This window comes from Bos indicus x Bos taurus, chromosome 21 (genome assembly GCF_003369695.1).
Source record: "Bos indicus x Bos taurus breed Angus x Brahman F1 hybrid chromosome 21, Bos_hybrid_MaternalHap_v2.0, whole genome shotgun sequence".
Classification (NCBI taxonomy): domain Eukaryota; kingdom Metazoa; phylum Chordata; class Mammalia; order Artiodactyla; family Bovidae; genus Bos; species Bos indicus x Bos taurus.
In genome coordinates, this window is record NC_040096.1 from 2,039,666 (window position 1) to 2,061,373 (window position 21,708).

Below are 21,708 nucleotides of genomic sequence, written 5' to 3' on the forward strand. Positions count from 1 at the left end.
CTCTCCCTCTCCCACAGAGTCCAAAAGACTGTTCTATACATCTGTGTCTCTTTATAGTTTCTGCTCATTCCTTTCTTTTTCTCTGACTCTTGCCATGTGTATGTTAGTACACTGGCCTCATATTACTTTTAGGCTGTGTCTATTAAAAAGCATGTATACCTGTGGTGGATTCATTTTGATATTTGGCAAAACTAATACAATTATGTAAAGTTTAAAAATAAAATTAAAAAAAATAATAAATCTTCTCTTCCTATAACTGGATAATTTGAACAATTATATTTTTTAGTTGTTTTTTTTTTTTTTTTGTCAGTTCAAATTTGTCATGCAGGCCTTTTTCTGAGTTTTTTAATACTTGTAATTATGCTTTCAACTCCAGAATTTCTACTTGATTTTGTTTGAAAATTTTCTGTCCGTTGATTGACATACCTGTTTCATGAGATAGTGTTTGTTGGAATCATCTGGTTCTTAAAACTACTTTCCATTACCTTTTGCAGCATATTTAAAGTAACTGATCTAAAATATTTCTATGTTGAGTCCAGTGTCTTGACTTTGAGTTTCTATTGCTTGTTCTTAATTTTTCCTTCTTTGTGAGAGACGTGCATGTTTCTTTGAATGTCCAGTATTCTAGTACTTTTATGTTGAAAATTGGACATTATGCATATCATAATTTGGCAACTTTGGAAGTCAAACAATCCATTTTCCCTATATTTGTTGTCCTTGTTGATGAAGTTGTTTATAGTAGTGTTCATTGAAGATTTTTTCATTAGATTCAGTTCAGTTCAGTCACTCAGTTGTGTCTGATTCTTGGTGACCCCATGGACTGCAGCACGCAAGGCTTCTCTGTCTATCACCAACTCCTGGAGCTTACTCAAACTCATATCCATAGAGTCGGTTATGCCATCCAACCATCTCATCCTCTGTCGTCCCCTTCTCCGCCTGCCTTCAATCTTTCCCAGCATCAGGGTCTTTTCCAATGAATCAGTTCCTCACGTCAGGTGGCCAAAGGGTTGGAGTTTCAGCTTCAGCATCAGTTCTTCCAATGAATATTCAGGACCAATTTCCTTTAGGATTGACTGGTTTGATCTTCTTGCAGTCCAAGAGACTCTCAAGAGTTTTCTCCAACACCACAGTTCAAAAGTATCAATTCTGTCCATAATTCTTCAGGCACTCTGTCTATCAGATCTAATCCCTTGAATCTATTTGTCACTTCCATTGTATAATCATGAGATACTTGATTTAGGTCATACCTGAATGGCCTAGTGGTTTTCTCTACTTTCTTCAGTTCAGTCTAAAGTTTGCAATGAGTTCATTTTCTTTCTTTCTTTCTTTCTTTTTTGAGTTCATTTTCTGTGACAGTCAGCTCCCGGTCTTGTTTTTGCTGACTGTCTAGAGCTTCTCCAACTTCGCCTGCAAAGAATGCAATCAGTCTTATTTCAGATTTGACAGTCTGGAGTTGTCCATGTGTAGAGTCTTCTCTTGTGTTATTGGAAGAGGGTGTTTGCTATGAGCATTGTGTTCTCTTGGCAAAACTGTGTTAGCCTTTGCCCTGCTTCATTTTGTACTACAAGACCAAACTTGCCTGTTATTCCAGGTGTCTCTTGACTTCCTTCTTTTGCACTCCAGTCCCCTATGATGAAAAGGACATCTTTTTTTGGTGTCCTTTTAGTTCTAGAAGGTGTTGTGAGTCTTCATAGAACCATTCAACTTCATCTTCCTTGGCATTTGTGATTTAGGCATAGACTTGGATTAGTGTGCTATTGAATGGTTTGCCTTACAATGAACTGAGATCATTGTGTTGTTTTTGAGATTGCACCCACGTACTGCATTTTGATTTCTTTTATTGACCATGAGGGCTATTCCATTTTTTCTAAGGGATTCTTGCCCAGAGTAGTAGATATAATGGTCATCTGTATTATTCACCCATTCCCATCCATTTTAGTTCACTGATTCCTAAAATGTTGATGTTCATTCTTAACTATCTCCTGTTTGACTAATTCCAATTTACTTTGATTTGTGGATCTAACATTCCAGGTTCCTTTACAATATTGTTCTTTACAGCATTGGACTTTACTTTCACCACCAGACACATCCACAATTAGATGTTTCCATTGTGGGTCAGCCTCTTCATTCCTTTGGAGCTATTTCTCCACTATTCTACAGTAGCATATTGGGCACCTACTGACTTGGGGAGTTCATTTTTCAGTGTCATACCTTTTCCCCTTTTCCTATTGTTCACTGGATTCTAAACACAAGAAGCCAAAGGAGTTTATAATTTTTTTCTCCAGTGGACCACATTTTGTCGGAACTGGCCACCATGACCCATCCATCTTGGGTGGCCCTACAAGGCATGGCTCATAGTTTCACTGAATTAGACAAGACTGTGATACATGTGATCAATTTGGTTAGTTTTATGTGATAATGGTTTTCTTTCTATCTGCTCTATGATGGATGAAAGTAAGCGGCTTGTGGAAGCTTCCTGATAGGTGGGACCAACTATGGGGAAAACGGTGTCTATGGGGAAAACTGGGTCTAGCTCTGGTACCGTGCACAGTAAAACAGTGACAGACTCCACTTCCTTGGGCTCCAAATCACTGTGGCTGGTGACTGAAGCCATGAAATTACAAGGTGCTTGCTCCTTGGAAGAAAAGCTATGACAAAATTAGACAGCATACTAATGATTAGAGACATCATTTGCTGACAAAGGTCCATATACTCAAAGCAATAGTTTTTCTAGTAGTCGTGTATGGATGTGAGACTAGGACCATAAAGAAGGCTGAGCATTGAAGATTTGATGCTTTTGTACCATGGTATCAGAAAATACTCTTAAGAGTGCCTCAGACTACAAGGAAAAACCAGTGAATCCTAAAGGAAATCAATCCTGAATATTCACTGAAAGGTCTGATGCCTAAGCTGAAGCTCCAGTAATTTGGCCACCTAATGAGAAGAGCCGACACAATGGAATAGACCCTGTTCTGGGAAACATTGAAGGCAGGAGGAGAAGGGGACAAAAGATGATGAGATGGTTGGATGGCATCACTATCTCAATGGACAAGGATTTGAGAAAACTACAGGAGATGATGAAGGACAGAGAAACCTAGTATATAGCATTTCATGGGGTCACAAAGAGCCAGACATGACTGAGTGACTGGAGAGGAGGCCAGCGTGGCTGCAGGTAGTAGAAGTCAGATCCCAGCCACACAGGTGGGATCTGGTTTGGGTAGGTGTATTTTTGACGCAGTTCCTGCTCTGAGTGCCGTAGTTGGGGCTGTGCTGATGTCGAGGTCGAAGTGAGGAAGCTTCTGTGGTTTCTAATTGGAACCTATCTGAGGACCCCGCCATTGCAGCCCTTTGATTTGGTGAGAGTCCTGAGTGCCTGGTGGGTTGCAGTGGTTGTGGAGGCCTGGTGGACTAAAGCCAGGGGACAACAGCAGTAGGACTTCATGGAGATGGCATGTGTATTCAGATACCAGGGCCTTTGCATGGGGACTCTGAGACACAGAGATACCCGTAAGGAGTTCCAGAGGACATTCAGCCCCACATCAAATCCCCCACCAGCCATGCACGCTCAGTCAGACACCCACAGGTACTTGAACCTAATTTCCTGCACTCTGTTGACAGATGTGTATCCAGTCGTATGTGAGGGATCAATAAAGTTGGGTAGCAGATACAGGCCTTCCCCCCCCATGAAGCAAACGCATCGATGTTGCCCAGTGAGAGACTGGGTACACATGTGAAGCCTGCCTATGCTTTCTGTCCCCTTGACAGGTGAAGTTGCCAGGCATGACTGTGCGTCACCCAGGAGACAAAGCCCCACCCATAAAGTGGTGACTCGAGGCGCAAGGGAGTCCGGCGAGAAGTGTGGCGGGCCCAGGTTGCTGCCAGTTCTTTTAGGATCACCGAGCAGGGTACGCCTTCCCCTGCCCCAAGATGTGTCATGGATTTCGGCTTTCCTGGGACTACCTGAGTGCCTGTAAGTATGGGGGGACCGTTCCTCTTGCTGAGAAGCCTGGGGGCTCTGAGTTCCCCTGGGTTCTGGGGGACTCCCAGGTCACTGGCTCCTCCTGGGAGCGGCCCTACCTGCCCTGCAGAGGTGGGCAGCGAGCCAGCATGTGCTCGGATCGATGATGACACCCTCATATGCATTCCTTGGAAAATCTGAACAAAATGAGTGAGAACTCACTACCGTCTCCTCATCGAAACTGAGGTCCAGCACGTTGCTGCCCATGGGGCTACAGGAGGGGCTAGTTAGCATGAGGGCCAGCTACATCTGTGTCACACACATGCACACACCACCCCGGTCACCACAATTTGTGAGGCTCCCATCTGAGGGTGGGCTGTGGACAGGCATTTGAGTGGACTTCAGAGTGCCAGGTCCTTGGTAATGACCGTGAGGGGCAGAGGAGACTGCCAGCTTGGCAACTGGTGGTAGGAGTTGCAGTAGATACTGGCCTAGGCCCATAGAGCTCTTGGCTAGAACAGGTGTGTTTCGCCCCAGTTCCTGCTGCGAGTGCAGTAGTTGGCGGCTGTGCTGATGTGGAAGCCAAAGCAAGGAAGCTACAGTGGTTTCTTGATTGCAGCCCCAGGCCAGATCTGAGGCCCTCGCCATTGCGGCCCTTTGGGTTTTTAAGATTCTTGAGGGCATGATAGGATCCTTGAGGGTGTGGTTGACTGCAGCAGTTGCAGCGACCTGGTGGACTAGTGGCATTGACGAAAGGCAGTAGGCCTCATTTCTGCAGTTAGCAACTCCTATATTGCATCTCTTGGCACAGTGCTTGATCTGTGGAGACCACCGTGGAGTGTTGTGAGGTACCAGCTCTGCATTCCTCCTGTGGGTTAGCCAGAGTACCTAGGAAAAGCGTACAGCAGGTGAGGAAATTTGCAGTGTAATTTCCTGGGATGAACTGTCGCCCTGAGGCTGCAGGCACTGTCTTTGTGTTTCCAAGGATACCTTGGTCCCCTTGAAGGTGCCCTTGGCTCCCTGCAAAAGAGAGGGCCTGCTGGTCCTCAGGAGACTTTTGTGGCCTTGGTGGCCTGATACCTGAAGAGGGATACTCAAGGGTATCTTGCAGGGGCCTTGAAGACTTCCATGTACTGAAGCCTGCCTGCCAACCAGTCTGGGTAGAACTGAGGTCTGCATACATGCCTATTGGTCCCTTTGGCTCTTGGGCATAAAATTTTCAAGGTGTAAGAATTCCTAAGGGATGGGGCAAGATGGACAGCCTGGGTGGGACTCAGGTGTTTTCCATGCTGCAGAGAAGTATCATCCACTGAGGCATGGTTGTGGTAGAGGTTGGCCTTGGTTGGCATGCCAAGCCTGCCTCCGTGGAATAGCCAGTGGCTGCCCTGGCACGGTTTCAGGAAACCTTGCACAGCAAAGCTCTTCTCCTGACAGTTCTTCTCAGGTCTTGGAAGCAGCCTTGGTGTCCTGGGCGGACTTGGTAGTTTTGCTGTGGTGGAGAAGAGGTGCTGGGCAGAATCGTGTGGGTCAACTAATCAAGGCCTTACTTTTGTGGGTCTTTCTGGGTGTTGATTGTCCCTTGTTTGAGCAGGGCACCTTGAGGATTCTGATGGGGTTGAGAAGCCCTGGGGGCAGGAGAAGTTCAGTTTGAACCAGGCCCTGGACTAGGGGAGCTTTTCCTCAGGTGTGGTCAGTACCCAGGGCCCTGCAGGATGTGGATTTGAGCATAATCTGACTGCTAAAGGGTCCCAGTTTCTGTGAGAGTGACTCCTGAACCCTGGTACCTGAAAATGACTACCTCCCCAATCTTCACTTTCCAGTGGAGCACCGGAGAGTGATTGGACACAGTCAGCCAGACAAGTTTCATGCCCTGAGTTATTTTAGCATTTTGAGGGTGTGGTGGGCCTTTTCTGCTCCGGGGCCAAGTTCATGAAATTGCCTGTCTTCTCAGGAAACTTCAGTTGTACCTTGAGGAGCTGGGACTTGTGAGAAAGGACAACTAATTGTAGTAGTACTGGCATGGCCTCAGAATATGTGGCAGTTCCACAGAGGCTCCGCTTGCTGATTTTGAGCAGTCAGGTTCCTGTGCTTTGGTCAGAGGGCGTGGGTTTTGGAAGCGCATGCCCTATGTGAACAGCCCCTCGGGGTGAAAGTTTGCATGGGGCTTATGGAAGGTGTCAGGTGTGATCTGCCGTATTGTGGGAAGGCTAGACATCAGGGCTCTGTGGAGAAGGCATACCTTTTCAGGCAATGAGGCCTTTACAGAGGGGCTCAGCCTTTACAAGGAGACAGCCAGGAGTTCCAGATGCATGCCCAGAATCCTGAAAGCTCATCTTTGTACACTGGAACGCACACACTCAGCCCAATATCAAGCCTTTCACCACAAACACTCAGCCAAACAGACACACACATAATACATCCTAACTTTCTACAGTCTGCTGACGCATATGTATCCACTGGTATATAAGGGATTGAGGCAGTTAGAAAGCAAATGAAGGCCTTCAACCAGGGAACTATCAGCATGGATGTTATTCAGAGAGAACAGGATGCACATCTAAAGCATGCCTGTGCTTTTCAGTTTTCAGGAACAGTTGCCGGGTATGACTGTCCACTACCCAGGAAAAGAGGCCATGTGTGGTATGCATTGACTCGAGGTGCAAGGGAGTCTTGTCAGAAGTGTGGCAGGTCCAAGTTGCTGCCACAGCTTTTTTGATCACTTTGGAGGCTACACTTTCCCCCTTTTGGATTAAGGGTTTCATGGGTTCCATGGGATTGCCTGAGTAGTTGTAAGTGTGGATGGACTGATCCTCTTACTGAGAAGCCTGGGGGCTTTGAATCGCCTAGCTGCTAGAGGACTCCCAGGTTCACTGGCTCCTCCTGGGAGCTGTGCTGCCTGCCCTACTGAGGTGTACAATGAGCCACCTGAAGCTTCTCGAGGAAAGTACCCTTGTTCCTGAAGGAAGGGGGACTTGTGGGCAAGGACACCTCAGCTGTAGTAGAAGCTGGCATGGTCTCAGGGTAGGTGGCAGTCACACAGATGCTCTGCAGGGCGACCTTGAGCAGTCAGGTCCATGTGCTTTGATCAGAGGGTGGGTGTCATGGGGATCAGGAGCCCAGAGCCTATTTCAGCAGGCCCTCTGGATGAATATTGCATGGGGCTTGTTGAAGGTGGCATGCTTCATCTGCCATTTTGTGTGACGGCAGGGGTTTAGGGCTCTGTGGAGAAGTCATGCTTATTCAGGCACTGAGGCCTTTGCAAAGGGGCTCTGACACACAGAGACCTCCAGGAGTTCCAGAGGCACACCCAGAATCCTGAGAGTATATCTTCGTTGGTAGACCAGAACACATGCACTCAGCCCCACATTGAATCCCCTGGCCACACATGGCTTTCAGAGAGACAGACGCCCACAGGCACTTGAAACTAATTTCCTATGCTCCTGGTGACAGATAGATGTCCAGTCATATGTAAGGGATCAAGATAGTTGGGGCTCAGATCCAGAACTTCCCCCAGAGAACCATGGGCATCAGTATTGTTCAGCGAGAACGAGGCAACACATCTGAAGCCTGCCTGTGCTTTCTGTCCCCTTGTCAGGTGACGTTGCCAGGTATGACTGCCTGTCACCCAGGATACAAAGCCCTGCCCGTGAGGTGGTGATTCAAGGTGCAAAGGAGTCCAAAAGAAGTGTGGAGGGCCCAGGTTGCTACCTCTACTCTTTGGATCACTGAGCATGGAATGCCTTCAGCTGCCCCAAGATATGTCATGGATTTACAGTTTCCTGGGACTGCCTGAGTAGCTGTAAGTTTACATGGACTGTTCTTGCTGAGAAGCCTAGGAGCTCTGAGTTCCCCCAGCTGCTCGGGGACTCCCAGGTCACTTGCTCCTTCTGGGGGCTGGCCTTCCTTCCTGGCTAAAGTGTACAGCAAACCAGCAGGTGCTCAGATTGATGATGGCACCCTCACATGTGTTCCCTGGAAAATCTAAACAAAATGAGTGAGAAATTGATATCATCTCCTCATCGAAACAAGGTCTAGCATGTTGTCTCCTCTGGGGCTAAGGGCAGGACTAGTTAGAAGTGTGGGCAGCTTCAGTTGTGTCACACACATGCATAGAGCACTGGGGTCACCACCACTTTCGAGGCTCCTGTCAGAGGGTGGGCATGTACAGATGTTTGAGCAGTCTTGGAATGAGAGCTTCATGGTGAATGCCACTGAGGAACAGAAGAGGCTTGTCCAATGGCGATAGTAGTCACAGTAGATCCTGGCCTAGTCCCATTGAGCTCTTGACTTGAAAAGGCACATTTCATCCTGGTTCCTGCTATGAGTGCACTAGTTGGGGCTGTGCTGATGTGGAAGCTGAAGCAAGGAAACTTCTATGATTTCTGATTGGAGCCCCAGGTCAGATCTGAGGCCCTTGCCATTGCAGCCCTTTTGGTTGGTGAGATTCCTGAGTGGCCTGTGTACTGTAACGGTTGCAGGGACCTCGTGGAACGTTGGCAGGGGTGAAAGGAAATAGGCCTAGTTTCTTGGCAGTTCCTGTATTGCAACTCCTGTCACAGTGTTGAGTCTTGCAGGACACTGTGGACTGTGAGGTGATCCTAGCCATACATTCCTCCTGTGGGTTGGCCAGAGGCCCAGAGAAGAATGGTTGTGCAGGTGAGGAAAGGTGCAGTCTGATTTCCTGGGACAATCTGTCCCCTGAGATTCAGGCACTGTTTTTGTGTTTGCAATAATATGTGCTGTGGTCCTTTTGGAGCTGCTCGTGGCTGGGTGCAGATGACAGGGCATTGCTGTGGCTTGGGAGGCTCGGTAATAGTGACCTTTGTGGCCTTGCTGGCCCGATGCCAGAAAAAGGTCTTTCAAACTGTATCTTTGGTGCCTTGAAGAGTTGCAGTAACGAGCCTAGGAGCCAGCCTTCTGGGTGGTAATACAGTATGTGCACATGCCCCTCAGCCTCCCTTTAGCCCTTGGGACTGGAATTTGCAAGGTGTGTGAGTTCATGAAGAATGGGGCCAACAAGACGGCCCGGATCCCACCCAGGTGTTCACGACCCTGGCAGTGACATATCACCCTTGGAAGACCATGGTTGTGGTAGAGATCCGGCATTGGTTGGCATAGCAAGCTGCTTCAGTGTAGTAGCCATTGGCTCCCCTGACATGAAGGTGGGAAACCTGGCAAATCCAAGGTCTTCCCCTGCCTGTTTTTCTGGAGTCTTCCTGGAAGCAGCCTTAGTGATCTGTGAGCGCTTGGTGGTCTTGCGTGATGGAGACAAGCTGCCAGGTGGAATGGCATGGTGTTGCCATAATCCAAGCCACCTTCTTCCTGTGGATCTTGCTGAGTGCTGATTGTCTTTGTGTGAGTAGAGCCCCTGGAGGCTTCTGATGTGGGTGAGTCACCCTTGGGGGCAGGAGGAGTTCAATTTCAACCAAGTCTTGCATTATGGGAGCTTTCTCTAGGGTGTGGTTGGTGCCCAGGGCCCTGCAGGCTGTGGATCTGAGCATAATCTGGCCAGGAAAGGGGCCCCATTTCTGTGGGAGTGACCCCTGGATCCTGGTACCTGAGGATGACCACCTCTTGTCTTGCACTTTCCAGCAGAGCCCCAGAGATTGACTGGACTAATTGCACAGGAAGAGGCACATGCCCTGTATTCTGTTGCTCTGCAAGGGTATGGTGGGGTGTATCTGGCCCAAGGCCAAGTTAACTACACTCTAGGCCTTCAGAAAGTATCCTTGTTCAGGGAGGAGGTGGGACTTGCGGCAAGAACACCTGAGCTGTTATCATAGCTGGGGTAGTCTCAGGGTAAGGGACATTCACACAGATGCTCCACAAGGGGACTTTACGTGGTCAGGTTCCTGTGCTTTGGTCAGACGCCATGGGTCATGTAGATCAGGAGCCCAGTGTAACCCCTCAGTGTCAACCCCTCAGTGTAATTTTGCACAGTGTTTTGTCGGAGGGTGGGAGTTCAGGTCTCCATGGAGAAGACGTGCATGTTCAGACACCAAGGCCTTTGCACGGGGGCTCTGAAACACGGAAATACATGGAAAGAGTTCCAGAGGGACCCAGAATCCTGAGAGCACATCCTTATTGGTACACTAGAACACGAGTACTCATACCCACATCTAGTCTCCCCACACGCTTGCACACTCAGTCAGACAGACATCCACGGTCACATGAACCTAACTTTCTGCACTCGTGCCAACACAAAGGTATCCAGTCGTACGTAAGGGATACTACAGTTGGGAAGCAGAAAAGGCCTTCCCTCAGGGAACCATGGGCATCGATATTGCTTAGTGAGAAGCTGGGTACACATCTGAAGCCTGCCTGTACTTTCTGTTCCTTTGTCAGGTGAAGTTTCCAAGTACGAGTGTCCGTCACTCAGGAAACGGAGCCCCGCTCATGAGATGTTGACTCGAGGTGTTGGGAAGTCTGGTGAGAAGTGTGGTGGGCCCAGGTTGCTGCCACTGCTGTTTGGATCATCGAGCACGGTACGCCTTCCCCTGCCCCAAGATGTGTCATGGATTTTGACTTTCCTGGGACTGCCTAAGTGGCTGTACGTATGGAGGGACCGTTCCTCTTGCTGAGAAGACTGGGAGCTCTGAGTTCCCCCAACTGCTGGAGGACTCCCAGGTCACTGGCTCTTCCTGGGAGTGGCCCTGCCTGCCCTGCAGAGGTGGGCAGCAAGCCAGCACGTGCTCGGATCGATGATGACACCCTCACATGCATTCCTTGGAAAATCTGAACAAAATGAGTGAGAACTCACTACCGTCTCCTCATCGAAACTGAGGTCCAGCACGTTGCCTCCCTTGGGGTTAAGGGTGGGACTGGTTAGCAGTGAATGCATCTCCGACTGTGTCACACACATGCATGGAAGAGCCAGATCACTACCATTTGTGAGGCTCCCGTCTGAGGGTGGGCCGTGTACAGATGCTGGAGTGGCTCTTGGAATGCGAGATCTGTGGTGAAGGGCACTGGAGCATAGAGGCATCTGGCTTGTCCAGTGGTGGCAGGAGTCAACAGTAGATCCTGGCTGAGCTCTTGAGCTGTTCACTCGAAAAGGTTCGTTTCCTCCCAGTTCATGCTGCGAGTGCGCTCATTGGGGCAGTGGTGATTTGAAATCTGAAGCGAGGAAGCTTCTGTGGTTTCTTATCAGAGCCCCAGGTCAGATCTGAGGCCTTCGCCATTGCGGCCCTTGGGTTAATGAGATTCCTGGGTGCCCTGTGGGCTGCAGCGGTTGCAAGGACCTGGGGGAATGGTGTCAGGGGCAAAAGGCAATAGGCCTCGTTTCTGCCCTTGGCATTTCCTGTATTGCAACTTCTATCACAGTCCTTGAGTCTTGGAGGCTGCCATGGACTGTGCTGTGGTTCTAGGCTTGCATTCCTCCTGCGATTGACCTGAGGCCTAGAGCAGAATGGTTGTGCAAGTGAGGAAAGGTGCAGTGTGATTTCCTGGGAAGCTTTCTCCCCTGAGGCTGCAGGCACTCTCGTTTTTTTCAGTGATACATACTGTGATCCTTTTGGAGCTGGCCTAGGCTGGGTACAGAGAGGAGGGCATTGCTGGTGCCTGGGAGGCTCAGTGATAGGTGACCTTTGTGGCCTTGGTGGCCTGCTGCCAGAAAAAGGACTCTACAAGCTTATCTTTGGTGCCTTGAAGAATTGCAGTAACAGAGGCCAAGGAACCAGCCCTGTCAGCAGTAATGAGGTGTGTGCACATGCCCCTTGGCCCTCCTGTGGTCCTTGGGTCTGTAATTTGCCAAGTGCATGAGTTCCTAGGATGGAGCCAGCCAGACAGCCCAGATGGCACTCAGGTGTTCACCACCTTGGCAGTGAAGTAGCTGCCTTTGAGCCCTGTGGTTGTGGTAGATATTGGCATTGGTTGACATACCAAGGCTGCCTCAGTGTAGTAGCCAGTGGCTCCCCTGGCACTATGGTGGTGAAATGCTGTTGCTGAGTCGTGAATGACACAAGGATTCTTGGCCTTCCAGAGGAGAGGAATTCAGTCCAGGCCAGGTGATGAAGCTTAATCGCTTAGAGTTTTTCTGTGATAAAGTTTTATTAAAGTATAAAAGAGAGAGCAAAACTTCTGATATAGACATCGAAATGAGTAGAAAGAGTGCCCCCCTTCTAGTCTTTAGCAGGAAATTATATATCTAATAGCAGGCTGTTAATTAGAGAAAAGGAAATATCTCAAAACTCAGAGAACACCACCAGGCCCCTCACCCACAACTTGCACCTTGAAGGAACCTTGGCACAATGTGAGTCAGCATGGGCCATAAAAGGATTGTCATGAATTTTGAAGAAAGGCAGGTTTCCAAGGAAATACATAGTCTTATTAATGTAGATTACATGCATGTATGCATGCTAAGTCACTTCAGAAGTGTCTGACTCTGTGCGACCCTATGGACAGCAGCCCCCCAGGCTCCTCTGTCCACAGGATTCTCTAGCCAAGAATACTGGAGTGGGTTGCCATTTCCTTCTCATAATTTAGATTAGAAGAACAATTATATGAGTAAAACATACTCATTTGCTGAGCCATTATAGGTTCTGAATCTTAGGAGGAACTGACTTAAAGACACTTCAGTTCACTTCAGTTCAGTCACTCAGGCATGTCCAACTCTTTATGACCCAATGGACTGCAGCACGCCAGGCCTCCCTGTCCGTGACCAACTCCTGGAGTTTACTCAAACTCATGTCCATTGAGTCAGTGATGCCATCCCATCCTCTGTCGTCCCCTTCTTCTCCTACCTTCAATCTTTCCCAGCTTCAGGGTCTTTTCAAAGGAGTCAGTGCTTCACTTCAGGTGGCCAAAGTATTGGAGTTTCAGCTTCAGCATCAGTCCTTGCAATGAATATTCAGGCCTGATTTCCTTTAGGATGGACTGGTTTGATCTCCTTACTGTCCAAGGGACTCTCAAGGGTCTTCTCCAACAGCACAGTTTAAAAGCATCAATTCTTTGGGGCTCAGCTTTCTTTATAGTCCAACTCTCACATCCATACATGACTATTGGGAAAAACATAGCTTTGACTAGATGGACCTTTGTTGGCAAAGTAATGTCTCTTGTTTTTTATAAGCTGTCTAAGTTGGTCATAAATTTTCTTCCAAGAAGCAAGTGTCTTTTAATTTGATGGCTGCAGTCACCATCTGCAGTTATTTTGGGCCCCTCCCAAGAAAAGTCTGTCACCATTTCCCCATCTATTTCCCATGAAGTGATGGGACCAGATGCCATGATATTAATTTTCTGAATGTTGAGTTTGAAGCCAACTTTTTCACTCTCTTCTTTCACTTTGCTCAAGAGGCTCTTTAGGTTTTCTTAGCTTTCTGCCATCAGGGTGGTATTATTTGCATATTTGAGATTATTGATATTTCTCCTGGCAATCTTGATTCCAGCTTGTGCTTCACCCAGTCCAGCATTTCTCATGATGTACTCTGCATGTAAGTTAAATAAGTAGGGTGACAACATGCAGCTTTGACATACTCCTTTTCTGATTTGGAACTAGTCTGTTCCATGCCGAGTTCTAACAGTTGCTTCTTGACCTACATACAGATTTCTCAGGAAGCAGGTCAGGTGGTCTGGTATTCTCATCTCTTGAAGAATTTTCCAGAGTTTGTTGGGATCCACACAGTAAAACACTTTGGCATAGTCAATAAAGCAGAAGTAGATGTTTTTTGGGAACTCTTTTGCTTTTTTGATGATCCAACGAATGTTGCCAATTTGATCTCTAGTTCCTATGCCTTTTCTAAATGCAGCTTAAGTTCACACTTCTCATACTGTTGAAGCCTGGCTTGGAGAATTTTGAGCATTACTTTGCTAGCGTGTGAGATGAGTGCAATTGTGTGGTAGTTTGAGCATTCTTTGACATTGCCTTTCTTTGGGATTGGAATGAAAACTGACCTTTTCCAGTCCTGTGGCCGCTGCTAAGCTGTCCAGATTTGCTGACATATTGAGTGCAGCACTTTCACAGCATCATTTTTCAGGATTTGAAATAGCTCAACTGGAATTCCATCACCTCCACTAGCTTTGTTCATAGTGATGCTTCCTAAGGCCCCCCTTGACTTTGAATTCCAGGATGTCTGGCTCTAGGTGAGTGATCACACCATTGTAATTATCCAGGTCATGAAGATCTCTTTTATATAGTTCTTCTGTGTATTCTTGTCACCTCTTCTTAATATCTTCTGCTTCTGTTAAGTCTATACCATTTTTGTTCTTTATTGTGTTCATCTTTGCAAGAAATGTTCCCTTGGTATCTCTAATTTTCTTGAACAGGTCTCTAGTCTTTCACATTCTATTGTTTTACTCTATTTCCCTCTATTTCTTTGCACTGATCACTGAGGAAGGCTTTCTTATCTCTCCTTGCTATTCTTCGGAAATCTGCATCTAAATGAGTATATCTTTACTTTTCTCCTTTGCCTTTCACTTCTGTTCTTTCCACAGCTATTTGTAAGACCTTCTCAGACAACCATTTTGCCTTTTTGCATTTCTTTTTCTTGGGGATGGTCTTGATCACTGCCTCCTATACAATGAAATGAACCTCTGTCCATAGTTCTTCAGGCACTCTGTCTATCAGATTTAATCCCTTGAATCTATTTGTTACTTCTACTGTATAATTGTAAGGGATTTGATTTAGGTCATACCTGAGTGGTCTAGTTGTTTTCCGTACTTTATTCAATTTAAGTCTGAATTTGGCAATAAGGAGTTCATGATCTGAGCCACAATCAGCTCCCACTCTTGATTTTGCTGACTATATAGAGATTCTCCATCTTTGGCTGCAAAAAATATAATCAAATTTCAGTATTGACCATCTGGTGATGGCCATGTGAAGACAGACAGAATGGAGAATAAATACATAGTTCATTAACATAGCTTAAGAAAAATGTTTCCACGAGTAATGCCCTTTAGTTAGCTCAAAGTTTGAGGAAAGTTAAGTTCATGTGGAACCAGTTATTGTCATGGCAACATAGAATTTCAAAAGAAACCTTTTAATTTTGTGTAGAGAAGGGAAAAAAATATGACATCTGTAGTTTTGTTTCCTCCTGGTACTTAGTAGAGAGATAAAAAGTGTCTGACACTTGCAGCCTATTTCCTCCATTTGGGGACCCCTAGCCTTCCTGTCTTTTCTTGCTTAGGGAAAGGGGCATTGTTTTCATTACATAACTGCTTCCAAGCTGATAAGAAGCGTCATCCCTAAATTGGAGAGTCAACATATTCTGCTAACCCTCATATTGAGGGTTTGTGATCCAGGGGCCCCAAGTAGTAGTTGCAGGAAGCTGCTGCAGTTGCAGGAGTTTGAGCAACCGTTTGTAACTTAAAAGCCTTCATGCAGCTAGAAACAAATCCCATTACACAGTTACAGATGCAGGGAGCAAACAGCAAAAACAGAACAATCAGCAAAGTTAAAAGTCACATTATGTCCGTAGATGAGGTACAAAGTGTTGCACTAGTCCATCTTATGATTGTTTGATGTCATCAGATTAAGAACAGGCATCACATATGGTTGTTGTTGTCGAAGGTATTCACAGGTGGAGATGCCTACCATGGGAAGCCTTCCACTGATGAAGAGGGGAGCACTCTGAAGACCCAGCAGCTAGACCTATTGTGGAATGCAACGTAGAGTGAGCCCAGGAAAGGAAGGCATTATCTTGAGGACCAAATGGCAGACTCAGGACTTTCGGAGTCAGCATAAGCAGGCACACATAGATTATCAGGCCCATCCGAAGAGTACTAAGAAAGAGCATAGAAAGTAAAGGCATAAAATGACATCACTTAGTTCTGGTATGGATGCCACCTCTTAACTCTAGTTTGGCGCATCCACAAATCAATTCTAGGCACTTTGACAGCTGTGAGAGAAGAAAGAATAACCTGGTAAAGGCCTTCCCGGAGGGGCTTGAGGGATCCGCGCCCTACCCCAACCCCCGCCCTGATCCCAAAGTCTTTATCAGGACCTTGGTTCCTGGCTGGAACAATGGTGTGCTTGACGCAGAGGCTGGGTCAGGAGTCACCTCCCAATATTTTTTAAACGTCTGTTGAAAAGCTGAAAGCTGAGTTACATAGTTGGTCAATTCCAAGGCTTTAGGAAAACTCTAATGTAAACCCTTAAGAATTTTCCATTTAGCAATTTTAGGAATTATTAATTGTCCATCCTTGGACTGTAACCATGCTTTATCAGTAATCTTTACTTCTCTTTTTTATATACTTCTCTTTTTTATATCTTTCTAATTCTTTCTCAGAATATTGTGGTTTTGCCTATTGAACAAATGTTGAATGTGTCCAGATCAAAGGCATCTGCAGGGGTTTCATAAAGTGCCACCTTTATGGCTTGACAGTCAACCAGCTGATTACCCTCACAGGAGATCATATACTAGATCCTGTTCAGTAGACCAGGCCTAGGCCCATTCAGCCCAGTGAGCTCTTGGCTTGAAAAGGTGTGTTTCATCCCAGTTTCATCTGCAAGTGGGCTAGTTGGGGCTGTGCTGATGCGGAAGCTGAAGCGTGGAATATTCTGTGGTTTCTAATTGGAGACTCAGGTCAGATATGAGGCCCTCACTGTTGAGGTCCTTTGGTTTAGTAATATTCCTGAGTGCCTGTGGGCTGCAGCAGTAGCGGGACCTAGTGGAACAGTGGCAGTGGCGAAAAGCAATAGGCCTCCTTTCTGCCCTTGGCAGTTGCTGTATTGCAACTCCTGTCACAGTACATGAGTCCTGAAGGCCACCGTGGACTGTGCAGTGGCCCTAGGCATGTATTTCTCCTGCAGGATGGCCAGAGGCCTAGAGCAGAATGGTTGTGCAGGTGAGGAATGGTGCAGTATGATTGCATGGGACAATCTGTCCCCTGAGGCTGCAGGCACTGTCATTGTGGTTCTTACGATATGTACTGTGGTCCTTTTGTAGCTGCCGTCAGCTGGGTACAGAGGAGAGGGCATTACTGCTGTTTGGTGGGCTCAGTCACAGGTAACGCTTGAGGCCTTGGTGGCGCAATGCAAGAAGGACTCTTCAAGCATATCTTTGATACCTTGAAGAGTTGAACCAAATGAGGCCAAGGAGCCAGCCCTGTGGGTGGTAATGCAGTGTGTGCCCATGCCGCTTGGCCCCCATTTGGCTGCTAGAGCTGGAATTTGCAAGATGTATGAGTTCCTAAATGATGGGGCCAGCCAGACAGCACACGTGGCATCCAGGTGTTCACCACACTCGTAGTGAAGTATTGACCTTGGAGGCCCGTGGTTGTGGTAGAAATTTGGAATCGGTTGGCATAACAAGGCTTCCTCAGTGTAGTAGCCAGTGGCTCCCATCACACTAGAGCAGAGGATCTGGAACATTCAAGGTTATCCCCTGGCTTTTATAAATTCTGCCTGGTGATCTGTGAGCACTCAGTGGTTTTACCATGGCAGAAAAGAGGTGCACAGCCGAATAGAGTGATGTTGCCATAAATAAAGCCTGCCTTCTTCCTGTGGGTCTTCCTGGGTGCTGATTGGCCCTGTGTGAGCAGAGCCATTGAGGCTTCAGATGTGCGTGAGTCGCCCTTTGGGGCAGGAGGAGTTCAATTTCGACCAAGCCCTGCATTTTGCGAGCTTTTCCCATAGGGTGTGGTAGGCAACCAGAGCCCTGCAGGTAGTGGATCTGAGGATAATCTGGCCCGGAAATGGGTCCCGTTTCTGTGAGAGCAACTACTGGATCCTGGTACCTGAAGAAGACCAGGTCCCATCTTGCACTTTTCGGTGGAGGCCCAGACAATGATTGGACTGACTGTGCATGAAGAGATGTGTGCCCTGATTTTGTTCTTCAATGGTGCGATGGGCCATATCTGCCCCAGGGCCAACTTCACCATCAGTTCAGTTCAGTCGCTCAGTTGAGTTCGACTCTTTTCGACCCCATGAATTGCAGCATGCCAGGCCTCCCTGTCCATCATAAACTCTTGGAATAACACAAACTCATATTCATCGAGTTGGTGATGCCATCCAGCCATCTCATCCTCTGTCGTCCCCTTCTCCTCCTGCAACCAATCCCTCCCAGCATCAGGGTCTTTACAATCAGTCAATTCTTTGCATGAGGTGGCCATACTATTGGAGTTTCAGCTTCAATATCAGTCCTTCCAATGAACACCCAGGACTGATTTCCTTTAATGGTCTGATTGGATCACCTTGCAGTCCAAGGGACTCTCAAGAGTCTTCTCCAACACCATAGTTCAAAAGCATCAATTCTTCAGTGCTCAGCTTTCTTCACAGTCCAGCTCTCACATCCGTACATGACCACTGGAAAAACCATAGCCTTGACTAGATGGACCCTTGTTGGCAAAGTAATGTCTCTGCTTTTGAATATGCTGTCAAGGTTGGCCATAACTTTCCTTCCAAGGAGTAAGCGTCTTTTAATTTCATGGCTGCAGTCACCATCTGCAGTGATTTGGGAGCTCAAAAAAATAAAGTCTGACACTGTTTCCACTGTTTCCCCATCTATTTCCCATGAAGTGATGGGACCAGATTCCATGATCTTAGTTTTCTGAAGGTTGACCTTTAAGCCATCTTTTTCACTCTCCTCTTTCACTTTCATCAAGAATCTTTTTAGTTTTTCTTCACTTTCTGCCATAACAGTGGTGTCATCTGCATATCTGAGGTTATTGATATTTCTCCCAACAGTCTTGATTCCAGCTTGTGCTTCATCCAGCCAGTGTTTCTCATGATGTACTCTGCATATAAGTTAAATAAGCAGGGTGACAATATACAGCCTTAAGGTATTCCTGTTCTATTTGGAACCAGTCTGTTGTTCCATGTCCAGTTCTAACTGTTGCTTCCTGACCTGCATACAGGGTTCTCAAGAGGCAGGTCAGGTAGTCTGGTATTCCCATCTCTTTCAGAATTTTCCCACAGTTTATTGTGATCCACGCAGTCAAACGCTTTGGCATAGTCAGTAAAGCAGAAATAGATGTTTTTCTGGAACTCTCTTACTTTTTCCATGATCCAATGACTGTTGGCAATTTGATCTCTGGTTCCTCTGCCTTTTCTAAAACCAGCTTGAACACCTGGAAGTTCATGGTTCACGTATTGCTAAAGCCTGGCTTGGAGAATTTTAAGCATTACTTTACTCGCGTATGAGATGAGTTCAATTGTGTGGTAGTTTGAGCCTTCTTTGATATCGCCTTTCTTTGGGATTGGAATGAAAACTGACCTTTTCCAGTCCTGTGGTCACTGCTGAATTGTCCAGATTTGCTGGCATATTGAGTGTAGCACTTTCACAGCATCATCTTTCAGGATTTGAAATAGCTCAGCTGGACTTCCATCACCTCCACTAGCTTTGTTTATAGTGATGCTTCCTAAGGCCCACTTGACTTCACATTCCATGATGTCTGGCTCTAGGTGAGTGATCATACCATCGTGATTATCTGGGTCATGAAGATCTTTTTTGTACAGTTCTTCTATGTATTCTTGCCACCTCTTCATAATATCTTCTGCTTCTGTTAACTCCATACCATTTCTGTCCTTTATCAAGCCCATCTTTGCATGAAATTGTTCCCTTGGTATCTCTAATTTTCTTGAAGAGATCTCTAATCTTTCCCATTCTAGTGGTTTCCTCTATTTCTTTGCATTGTTCAGCGAGGAAGGCTTTCTTATCTCTCCTTGCTATTCTTTGGAACTCTGCATTCAAATGGGAATATCTTTCCTTTTCTCCTTTGCTTTTCACTTCTCTTCTTTTCACAGCTATTTGTAAGGCCTCCTCAGACAGCCATTTTGCTTTTTTGCATTTATTTTCCATGGGGATCATCCTGATCCCTGTCTCCTGTACAATGTCATGAACCTCCTTGACTTCCTACTTTTGCATTCCAGTCTCCTAAAATGAAAAGGACATCTTTTTGGGTGTTAGTTCTAAAAGGTCTTGTAGGTCTTCATAGAACTGTTCAACTTTAGCTTCTTCATTGTTACTGGTCAGGGCATAGGCTTGGATTACTGTGATATTGAATGGTTTGCCTTGGAAATGAAAAGAGATCGTTCTGTTGTTTTTGAGATTGTATCCAAGTACTGCATTTTGGACTCTCTTGTTGACCATGATGGCTACTCCATTTCTTCTAAGGGATTCCTGCCCACAGTAGTAGATATAATGGTCATCTGAGTTAAATTCACTCATTCCAGTCCATTTTAGTTTGCTGATTCCTAGAATGTCGATGTTCACTCTTAACATCTCCTGTTTGAAGACTTCCAATTTGCCTTGATTCATGGACCTATCATTCCAGGTTCCTATGCAATATTGCTCTTTACAGATTGTACCTTGCTTCTGTCACCAGTCACATCCACAACTGGGTATTGTTTTTGCTTTGGTTCCATCCCTTCATTCTTTCTGGAGTTATTTCTCCACTGATCTCCAGTAGCATATTGGGCACCTACCAACCTGGGGAGTTCCTCTTTCAGTATCCTGTCTTTTCGCCTTTTCATACTGTTCACGGGGTTCTCAAGGCAAGAATACTGAAGTGGTTTGCCATTCCCTTCTCCAGTGGACCACATTCTGTCAGACCTCTCCACCATGACCCATCCATCTTGGGTGGCCCCACACAGCATGGCTTAGTTTCATTGAGTTAGACAAAGCTGTGGTCTGTGTGATCAGATTGGCTAGTTTTCTGTGATTAAGGTTTCAGTGTGTCTGCCCTCTGATGCCCTCTCACAATACCTACCATCTTACTTGGCTTTCTTTTACCTTGGACGTGGGTTATCTCTTCATGGCTGCTCCTTACCTTGGATGAGGTTGCCCCTCCTGACCTTGAATGTGGAGTAGCTCCTGTCCGCCCTCCTGCCCATGCAGCCGCTGCTCCTCGGATGTGTGGTAGCTCCTCCCGGCCGCCACCCCTGACCTCAGACATGGGGTAGCTCCTCTAGGCCGCTCCTGCACCATCACAGCCTGGTGCTCTCAGTCGCCGCCCCTGACCTTGGGCATGGGGTAGGTCCTCTCGGCCACACTTCTGCACAGTCCATCACAGCCACCATTCTTCTGTTGGTTAAAGGAAGCCGCCGTGCTTCTGTTCCACTCCCATAATGCAAGAAGTTTAAACAGTCACTTTGGACGTGGGGTATCTCTTCACGGCTGCTCCAGCACAGTGTAGCTGCTGCTCCTTACCTTGGACTAGGGGTGTCTCCTCAAGGCCGCCCCCCTGACTTTGAATGTGGAGTAGCTCCTCTCAGCCCTCGGCCACTGCTCCTTGGTGGTTATCTGGGAAAGTTTCCTTGTTCAGGGAAGATATGAGACTTGTGACAAGGACCTCTGAGCTGTAGTAGTAGCTGGCATAGTCTCAGGGTACGTGGAATTCACACAGATGCTCAGCAAGGCGAACTTGGGTGGTCAGGTCCCTGCGCTTTGGTCAAAGGGCATGGAGATTGGGAGCCCAGAACTTCTGTCAACAGCCCTTCGGTGAAATTTTGCATGGGGCTGGAGGAAGGTGCCAGGCGTCATCCCCCATTTTGTGGGAGGGTGGGAGGTCAGGGCTTCGTGGAGATGGCAGGCATGTTCAGACACCAAGGTCTTTGCACTTGGGCTCTGAGACACGGAAATACCTGGAATGAGTTCCCCTGGCACACCTATAATGCTGAGAGCACATCTTTGTTGGTACACCAGAACAAGGCACTCAGCAGCACATCAAATGGCCTGCACCCTTGCACACTCAGGCAGACAGACACCCACAGGCACTTGAACCTAAAAACTGCACTCTTTTGATAGATATATATCCAGTCGTCCGTACGATCGATACAGTTGGGTTGCAGATACAGGCCTTCCCTCAGGGAACCATGG

General features: G+C 47.0%; 1 long non-coding RNA gene and 3 other non-coding genes across 7 annotated transcripts in view; all 4 read left to right on the top strand.

Moving 5' to 3' along the window:
- Window positions 1-21,708, top strand: part of LOC113880052 — a 96,597-nt gene that overhangs the window by 46,972 nt on the left and 27,917 nt on the right. For all 4 annotated transcript variants that reach the window (XR_003507575.1, XR_003507573.1, XR_003507574.1 and 1 more), the window contains exons 9-11: window positions 3,766-3,970; window positions 7,551-7,754; window positions 10,301-10,440. This is a non-coding gene — a long non-coding RNA (uncharacterized LOC113880052). The remainder of the gene's footprint in view (window positions 1-3,765; window positions 3,971-7,550; window positions 7,755-10,300; window positions 10,441-21,708) is intronic.
- Window positions 4,116-4,208, top strand: LOC113880126. Its single transcript, XR_003507599.1, has one exon. It is a non-coding gene; the product is annotated as a small nucleolar RNA SNORD116 (small nucleolar RNA).
- Window positions 7,897-7,988, top strand: LOC113880149. Its single transcript, XR_003507622.1, has one exon. It is a non-coding gene; the product is annotated as a small nucleolar RNA SNORD116 (small nucleolar RNA).
- LOC113880127 lies at window positions 10,651-10,743 on the top strand. The gene has a single exon (XR_003507600.1). It is a non-coding gene; the product is annotated as a small nucleolar RNA SNORD116 (small nucleolar RNA).